The sequence below is a fragment of the Canis aureus genome, chromosome 17 (assembly GCF_053574225.1).
Source record: "Canis aureus isolate CA01 chromosome 17, VMU_Caureus_v.1.0, whole genome shotgun sequence".
Taxonomy (NCBI): Eukaryota; Metazoa; Chordata; class Mammalia; order Carnivora; family Canidae; genus Canis; species Canis aureus.
Window position 1 is genome coordinate 25,368,652 of NC_135627.1, and position 12,909 is coordinate 25,381,560.

Consider the following 12,909-nt stretch of genomic DNA (forward strand, 5'->3'; position numbering starts at 1 on the left):
CATCTGGATAAAATAATTTACTTGGTTTCGTTACCATGGAGAACCTTCACTCCTGAAGGATAAATGTTTAAGTTGATATAATTATTATCAGAAAAAAAAATTACTCAGTGAGATCATGAGTTTATGAAATTTCTCAAGATTCATTGACCCATTATGCAGTCTTTCTTGGTAAATTATCTATGTACATTTTAAAATAATGTATATTCTGTAGTGGTTGTACATGTTACACTACAAAAATTATTTAAGTCAAGTTGGTCGATAGTGTTCAAAACTATATGCTCTTGTTGATTTATTTGGATTCAAAGATTTTAATACATATTTTGTTCATATTTTAGAATATAGAGTCAACACAATGTTTTTCAGTTTATTAAGGATATTTTAATTTACAGGTTTGTTCCATATAAGTAAATCAATTTACCTACAAATGAAAAAAGAATAAGGAAGTGAAAATAAGCTCTTGGTCTCTGGGCTCATTCATGCAGCCATATACCATTAATCTACAGGCTTAGTGCTGGGCCCAGCTGGTTTTATTTATTCTTGGTCTAGTAGTTTCAAAAATTACACGGAGTGATGTTACAGTCTCCAGCTGTGATTGTGAATTTGTCTATTTCTCCATTTAGATTTGTCAAATTTAGTCTATTTTTAAAGCTCTGATATTATCAACATACATATTTAGGGCTGTCATATTTTTCTGGTGAATCAAATTTTTGCCATTATGAAATGTTCTTCTTTGTCTCTGATAATACTCTTTACAGCCCCACCAACTTTCTTCTGCTTTCTCTTAGCAAGGTATATGTTTTCCCTATACTTTTACTTATTACTTTTTTGTCTCTTTGATACAGAATAAAATCAGGGCTTGCTCTTTTACTCAGGCTGAGAACTTTTGCCTTTTTTTTTTTTTTGGAGTGCCTAATACACTTACATTTAATTTAATAACAATATACTTGCTTTTAAAAATATAATTATAATTATAATTATAATAATTATAATTATTTTCTTTAGAGAGAGATAAGGAGAGAGTGCACATGCATACCAGCTGGGGTGGAGGGGCAGAAGGAGAGGGAAAGAGAATTCTAAAAGGCTCATCAACCTCATGACCCTGAGATCACAGCCTGGACCAAATCAAGAGTAGGAAGCTTAACCAACTGAGCCACTCCAGCACCTCTGTAACTGTGTTTTCATTCTATTTCTTTTTTTTTTTTTCATTCTATTTCTTTTTAAGTCCACTTTCCTCCTAATTATTTCCTTTGAATTATTTAAAGATATTTAACATTCTATTTAGATTTGTTTCTAATTTTCTATCCCAGCCTTTGGCTAAAGACATTTTAACCTTTGATCATAAAATTATGTATATCCTCAATCAGACTCTGTCCACTCCCTCCTTCCCACCTGCATAGTTTCCACCTCCTTCCACCTGAGCAGCAGCCCTCATCCCCAATCTTCAGCTTATGCTTCATCTTCCTCAAGCAAAACGCTAGGGTATCTGAGCTTACATTACTTATTTTCCTTTTCTTAAGGACCAAAGACTTTTACTTCTCTTTATACAATGCTTGCAAACAATTGAACTATACATTTTGTCCAGTTTCATAGATGTTTAAGGCAACATACCAAGCCAAGAACCAGTTACTATGTTATGACTGGAAGAAAAATATTCCAGGACCTACTTTTCAGAGGGATACTAATTATCAGTAGAAGAGGTTCTGAACCTACCTCAAAACCCAGATACTCGCTGTAACTATCCTGGCCTGCTAGAGTTCTGTACCTCTCCCCCCTCCACCCCCCACCCCCCATTTAGTCATGGAGTGTGAGATACATTGCATTGTAAAGAACAAGTGCTAGAATATCTTCCATCACAATCAGGACTTTCTGCAGACCTCATTTTTTTGTTTGTTTGTTTCCAGGTCACATCCAAGAGTAGACAGTAAAGAAGTTATAGAGGATGTCCATATATAGGAAATGTCAGGAAAACCAAAGGATGTGGGAGGCCCGGGTGGCTCAGCGATTTAGCACCTGCCTTTGGCCCGGGGTGTGATCCTGGAGACCTGGATCCAGTCCCACATCGGGATCCCTGCATGGAGTCTGCTTCTCCCTCTGCTTGTGTCTCTGCCTGTCTCTCTCTCTCCCTTTCCCTGTGTGTGTGTGTGTGTCTCATGAATGAATAAATAAAATCTTGAAGAAAACAAAACAGAACCAAAACCAAAGGACATCCGTAAAGTGCTGTGTCTCTTCCTACAGAATGAGAGGTACAAGTGCAACATCTTGTTTCTCATTAGTTGAATATTTACTTTATTTAAATTTAACATATATCAATATTTTTAGGATTAATTGTTCCAACTCGCTATTTGTTTTTTGTTTCATCTATCTTTAGTTCCATTTTTTCCTTCTGTCCTGTTTACTGATTAGATCAATTATATTTCTTATTCTACTTTATCTCTTCTATTTATATTTGAGATACACATTTTTTGTTTTATTTATTAATATTTTATAAGTTGATAAGGGGATTAAAATATTTGTGATGTATTCATTCCACCTTATTATGAGTATTATATCAGTTAGATTATAATGTAGAATATAAATCAATTATACTCCATGACAACTTGACCTCTATTTCTTTTTTTTTTTTTTAAGATTTTTATTTATTTATTCATGCGAGAGAGAGAGAGGCAGAGACATAGGCAGAAGGAGAAGCAGGCTCCATGCAGGGTGCCTGATGTGGGACTAGATCCGGGTCCCCAGTATCACACCCGGGGCTGAAGGCAGCGCTAAACTGCTGAGCCACCCAGGCTGCCCTTGACCTGTACTTCTTTTGTGACCCTGATACTTCTGTTGATTTCAAGAAAACTATTTCCTTTTTTTTTTTAAGATTTTATTTATTCATTTGAAATAGACAGAGGACGAGTGTGAGGGGCAGAGGGAAAGGGAGAAGCAGACTCCCTGCTGAGCAGGGAGCCCCAAACTATTTCCATTTCAGTATCCCTATCATCATCATCTCTGAGCTACAGAAATGCACTTAAGAATGTCTTAGCACTATAAGAATATTACTTTCTCCTGACCAATTCATTAGTTTAAAAACTGGTTAAAAGTTCTTTTAAAAGAGTTTTTAGAAGATGGGTAAGCAGGTTCTACATAATATTTCCATTCCAACACTCTCACCTCTCTGGCCATCGTCTATTGTATGCCAGGGAGAAGCTGGCATTTCAAGCTCATTAATTGTATGCCATCACTGAGTCCACATTCAGTTTATCTTTAGCAGATTATTAAAACTATTCCCCTGGGATTCAGCCAAAATATTGAAATTCTAATTCTAATACTAATCCCTTGTAACCACTTCCATATTAATACAGTGATCCTATTGAGCCTTGTATTTCTCCTCCTTGGTACAACAACTTCAGTATCTAATCTTATGTGTACTCTCCACTGACATTACCTGGTTAGAACTTGCCATTCTTTCAGTACATAGTTTTCACCTCCATGAGTGTTCCTTGTAATTCTCATGTGAACTATGCTGAATGCCATAGAATGAATGTCTCCTCCCTCTGCACCCTACCCCTGCCAAATTTATATGTTCAAATCCTAACTGCAATGTGGTAGTATTAGGAAGTAAGGCCTTGAGAGATAATTAGGTCATGAAGGCAGAATCATCATGAATGAGATTGGTACCATTATAAAAGAGACCTCTTGCACCTTTTACCATGTGAGGACACAGTGAGAAAAAAGCAGAAGGGGTTCCTTCAGCAGAACTTGACTATGCTGCCACTGGGATCTCAAACTTCCTGCCTCCAGAACTTTGAGAAATAAACTTCTGTTGTTTATAAGCCACACAGGCTATGATATTTTGTTATAGCAGCCCAAATAGACTAAAATATTGGGTATCCAACTTAATTCATAGACACAGATGAAATATGTGGCAGTAGAATGTATCCTAAGGAGAATCACTGTCTTGAGTATAATGCTTCAAAGATTTAAGGCAGACCAAAACAGTTTCCCTAGATACATTTGAAAGAGTATCCTGCCACAGTTACAGAATTGCAGATCGATTTGTGGTTATGATTTGTTTGTTTCATCCCTATCTACTCAGATATCTCTATCCCCTACTTCATCATCCCACTCCTCCTCCACTAGTGTATTTACTTACCATGAGAAACCAAGGGAGATTTCTGAATCTATGGAACCCTCAGAATAATTCCATATGTGAATTTTGGTCACCATAACATCCATGTCTAACTGCAAGAGGAGAAATTAGAATGTGAAGAATCATCTGCCTAAAGTCTTAATGTTCAGACATAGAAATTGAACCCATGAGTTATATACACATACCGTTTATGAGAACTAATTGACATGCAACGCTGCAGCACAAAAAAAAAAACCCAAAAATAGAGTCAAACTGGGCAACTACATGTAGCGTTCCCACTCTATTACTCTGAAGAAGGCAATAAACTATCACTTGGTCATGTATGTCTTTGGTAAATTCACAGAAATTATGCAATAATGCATTCCAAAATCATGAAAGTAGTTAATAATAAAGAAAAAAGAAAGGATAACCCCGGAGATGGGTACATATCTCATTGATTAGGTTCATTCGTATTTCATATTTTATATCTTAGGTGATGTGTTAGTTTTCTATCACTGCTGTAGTTACAACAAACTTAGTGGCTTAGCACAATCACAGATTTATTTACTCTCTCATACTTCTGGAGGTCTTTAGTCTCATCAAGGTGTTGGCAGTATTATGTTCCTTCTAGAGGAGTCAGGGAAATGATTTGTTTCCTTTACTTTTGCAGTTCCTAGATGTCTTCTGGATGCATTTCTTGGTCCATGGCCCCTTCTATCTTCTAAGTGTATCACTCCAGCCTCTGCTTCTATTGTATCATCTCTTTCTCCTGCTTTGCTATTCTTGCCCCTTATATAGACCATTGTGATTATATCAAACACACCTGGATAATCTGGAATAGCCATCCTACCTCAAGATTTTTTAATCTAATTTCATTTGTAAAAGTCCCTTATACTATGTAAGATAACACAGTCTTATGTAACACATCTTTACTATGTAAGGTAACACATGAGAATTAGCATATAGATATCTTTGGGAGCCCATTTTCGCCTAATACAAATAGCATGATGTTTACATATAATTACTTTATGTTGTTATATACCTTAATTACAGTGTAACCATAAAGATGTCTATAATAGAAAATCTAAATAAGTAGGTTTATAAATCAATGAAAGCTTTGAAAGAATTTTTTAAAAATGAAGAAAAAATAGAAACTGGCAAAGTAATATTGATCATACTGATGTCGAATTAGCTTTATCAAATATATTGTATTATATATATGTAGCTATTTAAAATTAATTTAATTAACTGGCTAAAATTTAATGTAAGAAGAATAAACATTGTGACATATTGTATAAATTCCACCCTTGTCCTACGGAAATCATCCAAAAGTTATCCAGAGCAAGTAAAGAAATGAAACCACAAACTCTATTTTCAGGACAAGTAAGAGCAAGCAAATATTCAAACTTTAAAAATAGGTGCGAGGATGATTTAATTGAATGTTAAATGAACTTTGGCTTCCTAGAATAAAGTACACTTAGTCATGATGTATTTATTATTCTCTTTACAAATATTGCTGGATGCTGTTTGCTAAAATTTAATTAGAGAAGTTATATCCATGTTCTTGAATTATATTAAGCTATAGTTACCTTCTTACAGAGTCTTTGATTTGAAAAGCAAGGAATGCTGATGTAAAAAAATGAGCTGGACAATTTTCCCTCCTTTTAATTTTTGGGAAGATTTTGAGTAGAACTTGTATTATTTTTTTTCCTGAGTGTTTGCAAGAATGCACAAAGGGAGGACCATGTGAAGAAACACAGGAGAAAGGTCACATAAAAATGAGGGATTAGACTGATACATTTACAAGCCAAAGAACACCAAAGATTGCCAGCGAATTACTAAAAGCTAGAGGCAAGGAAAGATCCCCCTACAGGTTTCAGAAGGAGCATCATCCTGCAATACACCTGATTTTGGATTTCTGGTCTCCATAATTAACACATTTCAGGGTCACCCAGTTATGCTACTATAACAACAGCCTTAGAAAATGAATATGGAAGGCAAATCATAAAAGAAATATATGTTCAAAAGTGGTATATAATTATCCAAAGAGGAAGTATAAATATCTCTTAATTTTATAAAATAATATCAATTTCATTCACAGTAGGAAAAATGCAATCTAAAATTGCATTCTATGCCACTTTTTACTTTCCAAATTGGCAAAAACCTCAATATATTATAGCATGCTTTGTTGGCAAGTGTATAGGGAAATAGGCATTCTCATGGATTCTTGGAGGAAGTTTATAATACAAATCTATAGATATCATCTATGGCAATCTGTGCCACCAAAAACAACAACAACAACAGCAACAAACCACAACAGGTAGGGGGACACTTTGATCAAGAAATTCCACTTCCAAGAATTTATTCTACAGCTCTTCTGCACAGATATAAAATGAGTTAATTGTGAATTTTTCATTTTCAGCAAAATACTGGAAATTATTTAGTGCCTATCAACAGAGTACTGGTTTAATGAATCACTGTAAATCCACAAAAGGGCATAACATAGGGCTATAAAAAAATAAGAAAACTCCAAATGTGTTGAATGTAAAATGCTCTCCTAGATACATATTTAAGAGAAATGTGCAAGATTAGAATAAAGTGTATTGTTTCTTACTATTTATATTAGAAATAAGAAATCAGCAGTTTTTACATTTTTAAATGTTTGTATATATATATATATTTTTTATTTTGTATATATATCTTTATTATATATGTATAAAATTTTTCCAGAAGAAAAAAAATCATTAATAATATTTTTGGCCTATATTAATTTATGTGGTTGAAGGACAAGAATATGAAAAAGAATCTTGAGGGAACCCTGGGTGGCTCAGTGGTTTAGTGCCTGCCTTCATGCCCAGGGTGTGATCCTGGAGTCTCAGAATCGAGTCCCACATCAGGCTCCCTGCATGGAGCCTGCTTCTCCCTCTGCCTCTCTCTCTCTCTCTCTCTGTGTCTTTCATAAGTAAGTAAATAAAATCTTTAAACAAACAAACAAAAAAAGAATCTTGCCTTATTTTGTACATTTTGAATTTTGAATTAGTGATTTCTTTATTAAAAATTTAGAGAATAAATAGGATTTGATATAATTTCAACATGATTTTATTAAACATGACATCATGTAGAGTTCTTTGGTTTAATTTTATTAATGTAACAAATACTTAAATGGTACTCTCTCTGTGCCAGTTACTGTTCTAAGACTTTTGGCCTCTTGTGGGTCTGGTTATTGGCAGTCTACCAGACTCACACAGTGTAAAGGTGGGCATTTATCCAAAGTAATTGATGCAGAGAATTTGAAAATAAGAGACATCTACTACTAGCAGCTAATAAGTATGAGGTATACTGTTTAATTTTAAAGGATTACAAAAGTGATTATAGTCCAATTTTTACCTTGAAGTTCTTACAATCTAATTTATTACTGAAGTGAATATTTATAATTTTAATTAGTAATGGCTGCTCTGTTCAGAATCTTTTACTTGACCTAACTTGTGAAATTGTGGTCTTTGGTTTATTATTTACTTACAATAAATTATTAAAGTTCAAATTTTACTGGTTTTGTAAGTCCTCAAAGCAATAAACATCCCTGGTATTATTATATGTAGTTATCATTGTATAAGATTATAGGGGATGATTCTTTTTTGTTTTGTTTTGTTAAAGAATTCATTTATTTATTCATGAGAGACACAAAGAGAGAGGAAGAGACATAGGCAGACAGAGAAGCAGACTCTCTGTGGGGCGTCCGATGAGACACACGTTACCAGGACTCTGTGATCACTACCTGAGCCAAAGGCAGATGCTCAACCACTGAGCCACGCAGGTGCCCCAATAGGGGATGATTATCAATGAGATTCTTGTATGTCTATATATTTTGTGAAAAAACATTAATGACTATATTGAAAGATATTTGTATAGTAAAAGGACTTGGAAGTTAGAGATAGTGTCTTCTTCTGGGATGGAAGGCAGATGTGTTTCCTAACCAGGATTATAAGACAGTATCTTCCTTCAGCGCAAAGATTAGACAGTTACCCCTTCACAAACAGTTATCCTCTTTATAACACTGGGGTTTCCTGTGATCAGGATTCTCCACCTGTAACACAAACCACCACATATGAAACATCCGGTGACCCTTCCTCTGAATCTCCCACTATGGGAACTAGGTGATAAGAGAAAGCAGACACAAAAATTAAGTTCATACTGCCTACCATGCTTTTGTCCTTGACGCAGGAGTCACCAGTCTCCTGCTAACATCTATGAAACTGTGGCAAGCTAAATTGTTTGGTTGATTAAGGCAAAATCTCATACCGTCCAAAATTTTTTTAGTGATTTTCAAATAAATGCTTTTCTTTTCTTTTCTTTCTTTCTTATTTTTTTTCTTTTTGCAAGAGTACTTCTAGACACAAAACTTGGGCTCCTTTTATGACAAATAATTATAGATTTTACCTATTTTTCTAATAAAGGATCTAGCAAACCTTAAAATTTTGTGTATAGTCAGAAAAACATTAGAAATGCACACACATATACATGTTAATACTTATTACTTCAAAAAATCATATATCTTTAAAAAGAAATAATCATAATTAAGGAACTGTACATATGCCTATCTTTCATATTCTCAAGCAACTGTACTAATTTGAAAAAAAAAAAAAAGTTGAAAGCCAAAAGAAGCATTTTTGCTTTTCGATCATTTATTTAAAAACTTACAGTGCTAAAGTAATTTGATTCACTGTATAGATTCTTATTCATAAGTCAATTTATGAATAAGAATAAAATCATTATAAAGCTATTTTGCTTATCTTGATGTTGTAAATCAAAGCCACATACATGTATATATGTATAAAATATATAATATGGGAGAATCTGCATTTTTAAAATATTTGCAGGTTTTAAGAAAGAATGCATGTTTCATTTTCATAATGTAATTCAGAGGTATGTTATAAAAGTTGCATATTTCATTTCCAAAACCTCCACTTTTAAGTAAGTAAAGTATTTTATAATACAATGTATCTGCAACAAGAAAAAAACTATAGGAATTCTGTATGTCACAATTAAAATATTATGAAGATAAATATATTTTATTTTATATTTTATTTTGGGAAAATATGTGAGAAATAATTTATTTCAGCACAGTATGATACATGGGTGTGGCAACAAGTAAAAACAGATTGATATAAATATACTAAATCCTAGTTTATCAATTATTAAAATGATACAAGTCTTCCGTTTTATTATGAAGTTTATGAAGAAAAGGACTTACACTATACACAAAAAGATTTCTTTCCAAGAGCTATAGAGTGGAGAAAGGGAAAAGCCAAATATTTGATTTAAAAGGTGGTGTTGAGGAACATGATCTGGCCAGCCAGCCCATCCCTTATTAGGAGGCCCCTGTCGGCTTCCTTGTGACCTATAAATAGACATTCCATTTCTAAAGCAATCCTTCATTCCTGAAGGACCTCGTTATTTTTTCACTGAGACATGCTTTTATCTTTGCAGTCCCAGGTCCCACTTCCAAAGCTTCTCATGTTGACAGATAAGGAAGTGGGGCTTTTGTTCTACCTCTCTTCTGCCCTCGAGGTGGTTTTCCAGGAGGGGTTGGCATTTATCCGTCTTCTCGGCGGACAGACATTCTGAGATCAGATCTTAAGCCCTGAAAACTTCTAAAACAGGAAGTACCTAGGAAAACCTATCCTCTCCCCTCTCCTCTGGGTTTCCCCTGCCCTGCCACCCACTTACACTGTGTGGTGGCTCAGCTCTGTGAAGAAGCACTCGGCTTGATGTGTCTTCTCAAGTGGAGGAAGCAGAGTCTCCCATGATTTCAGGGAATTCAATGTCCTTGGTCACAGTTGCATGTTGTCTTGAATCCAGTCTAGGTAATCAGTAACCTTGGTATATATACCTGGAACATCTTTCTGTCCACAGCCAATGTCCCAGCTGATGATGCCAACCAAGGTCATGCGGTTGTCTTTCATGCACGCCAAGGGGCCACCCGAGTCACCCTGGCAGGCGTCGTGCAGGTTGGCTTGGTTTCCACCGCTCCGTGTGTCTCCGGCACACAGCATATCGTTCGTCATGGTTTTGTTAGACAACTGCCGCGATGTGCAGCGGCTAGATGGGCACAGCCTCACATGAGCCTCCTTCAGCCGCTCAGAACAGAAAGGAGAAGACGCGTGGTGCTTGCCGCCGCCAGACGGCTCACATTCTGTCCAGTGCCGGGGCAGCTGCAGGTGGGCCTCGGGGGGACAGGCGGTGCGGACAGCATCGCTCTCCTGGGCACAGGTGTAGCGAATCCGACTGCAGTTTCAGCAGCGCGATACCGTTGTTGTAAGTGTCGTCATCAGATTCCTATGGATGATGTACTTTTCTACTTCAGATTTCTGCTCCTCCTCTCCAGGGACCTCTCCGTATGTTCTGCCCAAGAGCACCTTCAGGTGGTGGGGAGGATACCTCTCCTGGAAGCAGTGCGCGGCAGACTGGACCCAGCAGGAGCTGATCAGTATCCCCCCCCCCCCCCAAAACACACACACAGACAAACAACAACAAAACACCTCTCTCCTGGTGGCCTCCTGCTCTTGACAAAGAGAGCGGCCTGCCAGGGGTGAGAGGTGATGTCTGCGCAGAGCCCTCCCCTAACTGCTTGTAGTGTCTCAGACCACAGGTGGGGGCACTGGGGCACGTCACAGCGTTCCCGCTCAACTTGCGGTCCTTCAGCACATGGCACCACGGCTTGGCATCCCCATCTGGGTTCCGACAGTAATTGTGGTTGCCCAGGCCCAGTTGTGTAGAACTTGCCTGCGAGGACCCTGGAATTCCACGGGAGGCAGGAGGTACCAGATGTAGTGAGGCTGTAGGTGCCACGTATGCTGACCCTTTTCCAAAGTAGCAGTCCTCCCCCCCCCCCCCTCGGGGCAGGCCGGCGTGCTGCAGAACTCCGTGCTGTACTTCCCTGCCTGGAACACGTAGCACCAGGGCCTTGAGTCCCCATCAGGGTTTCTGCAGTAATTGTGATTCCTGAGCCCAGCCGGATGGCGTTGGGCTTCAGGGCCAGCGCGCTGCTGTTCCAGTTGGCACACTCGGCGCCGCTCTCCGCCGTGCTCCACGTGCCCCTGGAGGTGATGCCCTGGTCCTTGTAGCAGGTGGCACCGGCCTCTATTTCGCAGCGTTTCCCCCAGGAACCCTTCAGGACACTGGCACACGAAATCCGCGAAATACACAGCCTGCCGGCACGTCCCGCCGTTGAAGCACCCGGGCCCGCTGCAGCCTGTGACGCGCACCGGGTGGCCCCGCGGCCGGCCGCCCGCGCACCTGCAGGCCTCCACGCGGTTGCCCCGGGGCCCGGCCGCGGCCACGACTCCTTCGGCCCGAACAGCGTCGGGGGCTTCTCGTCTCTGCAGCTCCCTCTCTGTAGGATCTGCTCCTCTTCTGAATGGTGTGTGGATCTCCCGGCTGGGCAAGGTGCGGGAGGGCTGCTCCACAAAGCAGCAGCAGCATGCACAGCAGCTCTCTCCTTATTGTATTCATTGTTCCTTCAGAGTGTCCCTTAAATTCGCCACCGCTTGCCTTCCTCGCCTCCCTGGGAGAGCCGATACATATATTTTAATATCTATTAGCTATTATTTATACTAAATTATGTGTGATTTTTAAAGTTTTTCTATTCTTTTCATTATGCTTGTGTATTTTTATTAATTACAGCCAAACAAACAAAAATTATCTCTTGCCAGCCTAAAACGTCATATGCTTTTTATAATTTACAAAAGAGTTAAAGATAATCATTTGCTAATTTATTTTCTTGTTATTGAAATAGGCAGAGAACTGATTACACTGTGAAACTTCCTAGAAGTATCCAAGAATAATGAATTTATTTTTTTTTTAATTTTATTTTTTATTCATGAGGGACGCAGAGAGATAGGCAGAGGCATAGGCAGAATGAGAAGCAGGCTCCCTATGGGGAGCCGGATGAGTGACTCGATCCCAGGACCCCGGGATCAGAGCCTGAGCCAAAGGCAGACGCTCAACCACTGAACCACCCAGCCGTCCCAAGAATAATAATTTAAATAGGATGAAACAACTTTAAACTTTTGTGAAAAAAATATTTATTTGATGGGGGTTATATGTTTCTGTCTCTAACTTGCTCAGAGGTAATCTGAGCAAGTCTCTGTTATAAAAAATAGGGATACTATACAGTATAGGTTATTTTTCATCCTCATAAACCAGATGTTAAGAAAGTCATAAATCACCTACATGCAGAGGGTACAATTAAAAAGGAAAGGAGAAGATCCTGAAGTTAATCTACTTTAGAATCTACTTTAGTCAATAAACATATTATACGTATACTTTAATTTTATGTTATTGGAAATAAAAACTTAATATGCTGACACTAGCAAATTTAGACTTTTTTATAAAGATTTTATTTATTTGAGAGAGAGAGAGCATGAGTGGACTGGAGGGGAGCAGCAGAGGCAGAGGGGGAAGTTGACTCCCCAATGAGCAGGGAGCCCCATGTGGCTAGATCCCAGGACCCACCTCCCCTCCATCATGAGATCATGACCTGAGCTGAAGGCAGATGCTTAACCAATTGAGCCACCCAGGTGTCCCTAGATTTTAAAAAGTTTTTACCAATGTAAGTAGTGAGGAAAGACTGCCATTAATTTTTTCCAGGTTTATTAAGGTATAATTGGGAAATAAAAATTGTGTATATTTAAGGTATTGAACATGATGCTTTGATATTCCTATACATTTTGAAATAAATGCTACAGTCAAGCCGACTAACATATCTCACATCTACCACTTCACATAGGTACCTGTTT

General features: G+C 38.0%; 1 pseudogene; it reads right to left on the minus strand.

Annotated features, from left to right (window-relative positions):
• Nucleotides 1-9,770: 9,770 nt before the first annotated feature.
• Nucleotides 9,771-11,623, minus strand: LOC144287480 (tissue-type plasminogen activator-like; annotated as a pseudogene).
• Between the last annotated feature and the right edge of the window lie 1,286 nt (nucleotides 11,624-12,909).